At 57.1% G+C, this 8,162-nt stretch overlaps 1 long non-coding RNA gene across 1 annotated transcript; it reads left to right on the top strand.

The window, feature by feature from the left end:
- Window positions 1-743: 743 nt before the first annotated feature.
- LOC126637141 (uncharacterized) lies at window positions 744-7,775 on the top strand. The gene is made up of 3 exons (XR_007628219.1): window positions 744-878; window positions 4,300-4,458; window positions 7,658-7,775. It is a non-coding gene; the product is annotated as an uncharacterized LOC126637141 (long non-coding RNA).
- The last annotated feature ends 387 nt before the right edge of the window (window positions 7,776-8,162 follow it).

The raw sequence follows: 8,162 nt of genomic DNA, 5'->3' as shown, positions 1-8,162 counted from the left end.
TATTTTAGGGCTGGTTTTGGGGTATTTTTTGATATTTTGGGGTATTTTGGGGCTGTTTTTGGGTATTCTGGGTTTTTTTTGGGATATTTTGAGGTATTTTTGGGGGTATTTTAAGGCTGTTTTGGGGGTATTTTTTTTATATTTCCAGGCATTTTGGGGCTGTTTTGGGGTATTTTGAGGTGTTTTTTGTTATTTTGGGGGTTTTTCTCTCTGGGGGGGGTCCCTGAGGTGTTTTTGTGCCCCCCCCAGAGCGCCCCGGCCCCCCCAAGAACGTGCAGGTGAAGGAGCTTTGGGGGGGATTTTAGGGTAGTTTTGAGGTATTTTGGGGCTGTTTTGAGGTATTTTGGGATGTTTTGGGGGTATTTTGGGGTTATTTTGGGGGTCTTTTGGGGGTCTTTTTGGGGATGTTTTGGGGTATTTTGGGTTTTTTTTTGATATTTTGAGGTATTTTTGGGGGTATTTTAAGGCTGTTTTTGGGGTATTTTTTGATATTTTGGGGTATTTTAGGGCAGTTTTGGGGTGGGTTTTTTGGGTATTTTGGGGGTTTCTCTCTCTGGGGGGGTCCCTGAGGTGTTTTTGTGCCCCCCCCAGAGCGCCCGTGTCCCCCCAAGAACGTGCAGGTGAAGGAGCTTTGGGGAGGATTTTGGGGCAGTTTTAGGGTATTTTGGGGTGGGTTTTTTGGTATTTTGGGGGTTTCTCTCTGGGGGGGTTCCCTGAGGTGTTTTTGTGCCCCCCCAGAGCGCCCTGGCCCCCCCAAGAACGTGCAGGTGAAGGAGGTTTGGGGGTTCAACGCCCTGGTGGAGTGGGAGCCCCCCGAGGATGACGGCAACGCCGAGGTCACGGGGTACACCGTCATGAAGGCCGACAAGAGGACCATGGTGAGGGGGGACCCCAAAATCAGACCCCCTGGGCACCCCCAAACACCCCCAAACACCCCCAGACTCCTAAATGACCCCCTGACCCCAAAATTACACCCCAGAAGGCCGACAAGAGGACCATGGTGAGGGGGGGACACCCCAAAATCAACCCCAAAAGCCCCTCCTTTGCCCCTCAACCCCCAACCCCCTCCTCTACCCCTAAATCCCCTCCTTTGCCCATCAAACCCCATCCCTCCCTATAAACCCCCAACCCCCCCAGTTTGCCCCAGTTTTCCCCAACCCCATTTTGCCCCCAATCCCCATAAACCCCTCCAAACCCCCAAACCCCCAAACCCTCCAACCCCCTAAGCCCCCAATTCCCCAAACCCCAGGAGTGGTTCACGGTGTACGAGCACAACCGGTCCCAAATCCCCCAAACCCCCTCCTTTACCCCCAAGCCCCCTCCTTTGACTCTCAACTCCCCATAAACCCCTCCAAACCCCCAAATCTCCCCCAAATCCTCCAAACCCCATAAACCCCTAAAGCCCCTCTAAACCCCCAATTTCCCCCACCCAGGAGTGGTTCACGGTGTCTGAGACTAACCGGCCCCAAATCCCCCTAATCCCCCTCAAACCCCCAAACCCCCTCTAAACCCCCAAACCCCCATAAACCTCCCCAAACCCCCAAACCCCTCCAAACCCCCAATTTCCCCCAAACCCCAGGAGTGGTTCACGGTGTACTGAGCACAACCGGCCCCAAATCCCCCAATCCCCTCAAACCCCCAAACCCCCTCCTTTGACCCTCAACTCCCCCAAACCCCCTCAAACCCCCAAACCCCCATCCCTGCCCCCAACTCCCCATAAACCCCTCCAAATCCTCCAAACCCCCTCTAAACCCCCAATTCCCCCAGAAATGGTTCACGGTGTATGAGCACAACCGGTCCCAAATCCCCCTAATCCCCCTCAAACCCCCCAAACCCCCTCCTTTGACCCTCAACTCCCAATAAATCCTCTCAAACCCCCAAACCCCAAAATCCCCTCTAAACCCCCAATTCCCCCTCCCCAGGAGTGGTTCACGGTGTGCTGAGCACAACCGGCCCCAAATCCTCCCCCAATCCCCTCAACCCCCAAAGCCCCCAACCCCCTCAAACCCCTCAAACCCCCAAAACCCCTCCTTTGCCACTCAAAGCCCCCAAACCCCCTCTTTTACCACCCAAACCCCTCCTTTGCCCCTCAATTCCCCCAAAGCCCCCAAACCCCCTCCAAACCCCTCCTTTAACCCCAAACCCCCATCCCTGCCCCCAAACCCCCTCCAAACCCCCAACCCACCATAAACCCCTCCAAACACCCCATAAAGCCCCCAACCCCCATTTTTGCCTCCAATCCCCATAAACCCCCTCCAAACCCCATAAACCCCCATAAACCCCCAAATCCCCCTAAACCCCCAATTTCCCCAAACCCCCAGGAGTGGTTCACGGTGTACGAGCACAACCGGCCCCAAATCCCCCAAATCCCCCAATCCCCCTCAAACCCCCAAACCCCCATCCCTGCCCCCAACTCCCCATAAACCCCCAAATCCCCTCAAACCCCCTAAACCCCCAATTCCCCCATGCCAGGAGTGGTTCACGGTGTACGAGCACAACCGACCCAAATCCCCCAATCCCCCTCAAGCCCTCCAAACCCCTCCAAACCCTCCAAACCCCCAAATCCCCTCCAAAACCCCCAAAGCCCCTCTAAACCTTCCCAAACCCCTAAAGGCCCCCAAACCTTCCCAAACCCCTAACCCCCAATTCCCCCATGCCAGGAGTGGTTCACGGTGTACAGAGCACAACCGGCCCCAAATCCCCCTAATCCCCCTCAAACCCCCAAACCCCCATCCCTCCTCCCCAACTCCCCATAAATCCTCTCCAAACCCCCAAATCCCCCAAACCCCCTCTAAACCCCCAATTTTCCCCAAACCCCAGGAGTGGTTCACGGTGTACAGGCACAACCGGTCCCAAATCCCCCTAATCCCCCTCAAACCCCCTCCTTTGACCCTCAACTCCCCATAAATCCTCTCCAAACCTTCCAAATCTCCCCCAAAACCCCACTAAAGCCCCCAAACCCCCCAAATCCCTCTAAACCCCCAATTCCCCAGGAGTGGTTCACGGTTGTCGCGAGCACATCGGCCCCAAATCCCCCTAATCCCCCAAACCCCCTCCTTTACCCCCAAGCCCCCATCCCTGCCCCCAAACCTCCATAAACCCCTCCAAACCCCTCCTAAACCCCCAAACCCCTCCAAACCCCCAATTCCCCCTCCCCAGGAGTGGTTCACGGTGTGAGCACAACCGGCCCCAAATCCCCCAATCCTCCTCAAACCCCCAAGCCCCCTCCAAACCCCCATAAGCCTCCCCAACTCCCCATAAGCCCCTCCAAACCCCCAAAGCCCCCAAACCCCCATAAACCCCTAAACCCCTCCAAACCCCTCCAAACCCCCTAAACCCCTAAGCCCCCAATTCCCAGGAGTGGTTCACGGTGTCACGAGCACAACCGGCCCCAAATCCCCTAATCCCCCAACCCCCTCAAACCCCCAAATCCCCTCAAACCTTCCCAAACCCCCAAATCCCCTCCAAACCTTCCCAAACACCCCTAAAGGCCCCCAAACCTTCCCAAACCCCCTCTAAACCCCCAATTTCCCCCATGCCAGGAGTGGTTCACGGTGTACGAGCACAACCGATCCCAAATATTCCCCTAATCCCCTCCAAACCCCCAATCCCCCATAAACCCCCAAAGCCCCTCCAAACCCCCATAAACCCCTAAAGCCCCTCTAAGCCCCCAATTTCCCCCATGCCAGGAGTGGTTCACTGTGTACGAGCACAACCGGCCCCAAATCCCCCAAATCCCCCAATCCCCTCAAACCCCCAAACCCCCTCCTTTGACCCTCAACTCCCCATAAACCCCCTCCAAACCCCCAAAACCCCCTAAGCCCCCAATTCCCCCATGCCAGGAGTGGTTCACAGTGTACTGAGCACAACCAGCCCTAAATCCCCCTAAACCCCCAAACCCCCTCCAAACCTTTCAAATCTCCCCAAAACCCCACTAAAGCCCCCAACCCCCATAAACCCTCTAAAGCCCCCAACCCTCCAAACCCCTAAACCCCCATTTCCCCCAGGAGTGGTTCACGGTGTCACGAGCACAACCGGCCCACATCAATCCCCCAAACCCCCAAGCCCCTCCTTTGACCCCAAACCCTCTCCAAACCCCATAAACCCCCAAACCCCCTCTAAACCCCCAATTTCCCCCAAACCCCCAGGAGTGGTTCCACGGTGTACTGAGCACAACCGGCCCAAATCCCCCAAATCCCCCAAACCCCTCCTTTGACCCTCAACTCCCCAAACCCCTCAAACCCTCCAAACCCTCTCCAATCCCCCAAACCCCCTAAACCCCCAATTCCCCCATGGCAGGAGTGGTTCACGGTGTACGAGCACAACCGGCCCACTCGCTGCACGGTGTCCGAGCTGGTGATGGGCAACGAGTACCTGTTCAAGGTGTTCAGCGAGAACCTGTGCGGGCTCAGCGGCACCCCGGGCTCTCCAGCAACACTGCCCTCATCCCCAAAGCTGGTACCCCAAATTTGGGGGGGATTTGGGGGGTTTGAGGGCTGAAGGAGGATTTGAGGGGTTTGAGAGGTTTGAGAGGATTTAGAGGAGCCTGTCTTGAGGCTCAGCGACACCCGGGCTCTCCAGCAACACTGCCCTCATCCCCAAAGCTGGTACCCCAAATTTGGGGGGTTTCAGAGGATTTAGGGGGTTTTAGAGGATTTTATGGGGTTTTAGGGGGATTTGAGGGGGATTTAGAGGAGCCTGTCTTGCAGGCTCAGCGACACCCCGGGCTCTCCAGTAACACTGCCCTCATCCCCAAAGCTGGTACCCCAGAATTTGGGGGGCCTTGGAGGGGTTTGGGGGGATTCGAGGGATTTGGGGGGTTTGAGGGTTTTAGAGATTCGAGGGATTTGGGGGGAGTTTGGGGTTTTGGAATTCGAGGGATTTGGGGGGTTTAATGGGGTTTGAGGGGATTTGAGGGTTTGAGGGTCTAGTCCCAGGCTGTCCAGCAACACCCCACATCCCAAAGCCGGTACCCCAAAATTCGGGGGGCTTGGAGGGGGGTTTAAGGAGATTTGAGGGATTTAGGGGGTTTGAGAGGATTTAGAGAGGTTTAGAGGCCTGTGCAGGCTCAGCGGCACCCGGGCTCTCCAGCAACACGGCCCTCATCCCCAAAGCTGGTACCCCAAAATTTGGGGGGTTTCAGGAGGTTTGAGGGGATTTGAGGGATCTGGGGGGTTTGGGGGTTTGAGGATTTGAGGGGGATTTGGGAGTTTAGGGGATTTGAGGGGTTTGGGAGTTGAGTCACCCCGAGGCTGTCCAGTAACACCCCCGCATCCCCAAAGCCGGTACCCCAAAGGTTGGGGGGGATTTGGGGGGATTTCATGAGGATTTGGGGGGTTTGAGGGGCTTAAGGTCTAGGGGATTTAATGGGGTTTGGGGGGGACTTAATGGGGTTTGGGGGGTTGGAGTCACCCCAGGCTGTCCAGTAACACCCCCGCATCCCCAAAGCCGGTACCCCAGAATTTGGGGGGGATTTGGGGGGTTTCGAGATTTGGGGGGTTTGAGGGGATTTGAGGGATTTGAGGGGGATTTAGGAGATTTAATGGGGTTTGAGGGGGTTTGAGAGGATTTGAGGGTTCAGTCTCCGGGCTCTCCAGCAGCACGGCCCTCATCCCCAAAGCCGGTACCCCAAATTTGGGGGGCCTTGGAGGGTTTGGGGGGATTCGAGGATTTAGGGGGCTTTGAGGGGATTCGAGGGGATTTGGGGGGGTTTGAGGAGTACAGAGGGGATTTTGGGGGGTTTGGAGAGTCTAGGGGGTTTGAGTCACTCGGGCTGTCAGTAACACCCCCGCATCCCCAAGCTGGTACCCCAAAATTTGGAGGGGATTTGGGAGGGTTTTAGGAGGGATTTTAGAAGGGATTTTATGGGGTTTTAGGAGGATTTGGGGGGGATTTAGGGGCGCCTGTGCGGGGCTCAGCGGCACCCGGGCTGTCCAGCAGCACTGCCCTCATCCCCAAAGCTGGTACCCCAAATTTGGGGGATTTCATGAGGATTTGGGGATGGTTTGGGGGGTTTGAGAGAGCCTGTGCGGGTTCAGCGACACCCCGGGCTCTCCAGCAACACTGCCCTCATCCCCAAAGCTGGTACCCCAAAATTTGGGGGAGTTTCAGAGGGTTTGGGGAGATGTGAGGATCTGAGGGAGTTTGGGGAGGTTGAGAGTTTGAGGGGATTTGAGGGGGTTTGAGGGAGGTTTGGAGGTTTAGAGGCCCTGTGCGAGCTCAGCGACACCCCGGGCTCTCCAGCAACACTGCCCTCATCCCCAAAGCTGGTACCCCAAATTTGGGAATTTGAGAGGGGTTTGGGGAGATTCGAGGGGATCTGGAGGGTTTGGGGGGTTCAGAGAGGTTTGGGGGATTTGAGAGGAGATACAAGGGGTTTTGGGGAGATTTGAGGAGTCTAGGGAGTTTGAGTCACCCCTGGGCTGTCAGCAACACCCCGCATCCCCAAAGCCGGTACCCCAAAATTTGGGGGGGATTTGGGGGGTTTAGGGGTTTTAGGGGATTTATGGGGTTTAGGGGATTTGAGGAGTTTGGGGGGTTTAATGGGGTTTGAGGGGATTTAGGGAGTTTGGGGGTTTAGGGGTCACCCGGGCTCTCCAGCAACACTGCCTCATCCCCAAAGCTGGTACCCCAAATTTGGGGGGATTTGGAGGGATTTCATGAGGATTTAGGGGGTTTGGGAGGATTTGGGGAGATACAAGGGGTTTGGGGAGATTTGAGGGATTTAGGGGGTTTGAGGGGTTTAGGGTCACCCCAGGCTGTCAGCAACACCCCCGCATCCCCAAAGCCAGTACCCCAAAATTTGGGGGGGGATTTGGGGAGGTTTTAGAGGGGTTTTAGGGGATTTGGGGGGGATCTAGGGAGGGTTTGATGGGGATTTGGGGGGATTTTGGGGGGTTTGGGGGGTTTAGAGGTCACCCCAGGCTCTCCAGCAACACGGCCCTCATCCCCAAAGCCGGTACCCCAAATTTTGGGGGGCTTGGAGGGTTTAGGGGATTTGGGGGGATTTGGGGGGGATTTGAGGGGATTTGAGGGGATTTGGGGGGATTTGAGGGAGATTTGAGGGATTTGGGGAGGATTTGAGGGGATTTGGGGGGATTTGGAGGGTTGGGGTTTGGGGATTTGGGGAGGGGGTTTGGGAGGAGGTTTGGGGGTGTTTGGGGGGTTGGGGGTTTTGGGTGGGCGTTTGGGGTGTTTTTGGGGGGTGTTTGGGGGTTTAGGGGGCTTTAAGGGAGGTTTGGGGGGTGTTGGGGATTTGGGGAGGGGTTTGGGGTTTGGGGGTGTTTGGGGGGTTTTGGGAGGTTGGGGGTTTTGGGTGGGCGTTTGGGGTGTTTGGGGAGTGTTTGGGGGAAGTTTGGGAAATGTGGAGGTTTGGGGGTGTTTGTGGGTTTTGGGGGGGGGGGTTTGGGGTTTGGGGTTTTTAGGGGGGTTGGGGGGTTTTGGAGTGGGCATTTGGGGGTATTTTGAGGGGTGTTTGGGGAAGTTTGAGGGAGTGTTTGGGAATTTGTGGGGTGGGTTGGGGAGGTTTGGGATTTAGGGGGAGTTTGGGGAGGTTTGGGGCAGTATTTGTGGGTTTAGGGCGGGGGTTGGGGGGACTTTAGGAATTTGAGGGGCTTTTGGGTACCCCCAACTCCCCCTTGCCTCCCCTTTCCCCCAGAGCTGCGTCTGAAGCCCCCCAGTACCAGGAGCACGATTTCCGCTCAGCCCCCAGTTCCTCACCCCCTCGTGGATCGCAGCGCCGTGGCCGGATATTCCACCGCCCTCAACTGCGCTGTCAGGGGCACCCCAAGGTCTGGGGGGATTGGGAGGTCCCAGAGGGTCTGGGGTGGGGTTTAGGGGTCCCCGGATATTCCACTGCCCTCAACTGCGCTGTCAGGAGGCACCCCAAGGTCTGGGGGGGATTGGGGGGGTCCCAGGGGGTCTGGGGGTGGGGTTTGGGGTCCCCGGATATTCCACCGCCCTCAACTGCGCTGTCAGGGGCACCCCAAGGTCTGGGGGGATCCTAGGGGGTCCTGGGGTGGGTTTGGGGGTCCCCGGATATTCCACTGCCCTCAACTGCGCTGTCAGGGGCACCCCAAGGTCTGGGGGAGCTTGGGGGTCCTGGGGTGGGTTTGGGGTCCCCGGATATTCCACCGCCCTCAACTGCGCTGTCAGGGGCACCC

Source organism: Myiozetetes cayanensis, unplaced genomic scaffold (genome assembly GCF_022539395.1).
Source record: "Myiozetetes cayanensis isolate MyiCay16 unplaced genomic scaffold, myiCay2020 scf1437, whole genome shotgun sequence".
NCBI classification, from domain to species: Eukaryota; Metazoa; Chordata; class Aves; order Passeriformes; family Tyrannidae; genus Myiozetetes; species Myiozetetes cayanensis.
The sequence above is the reverse complement of the archived record's forward strand: the minus strand, read 5'-3'. Positions and strand labels throughout refer to the sequence as shown.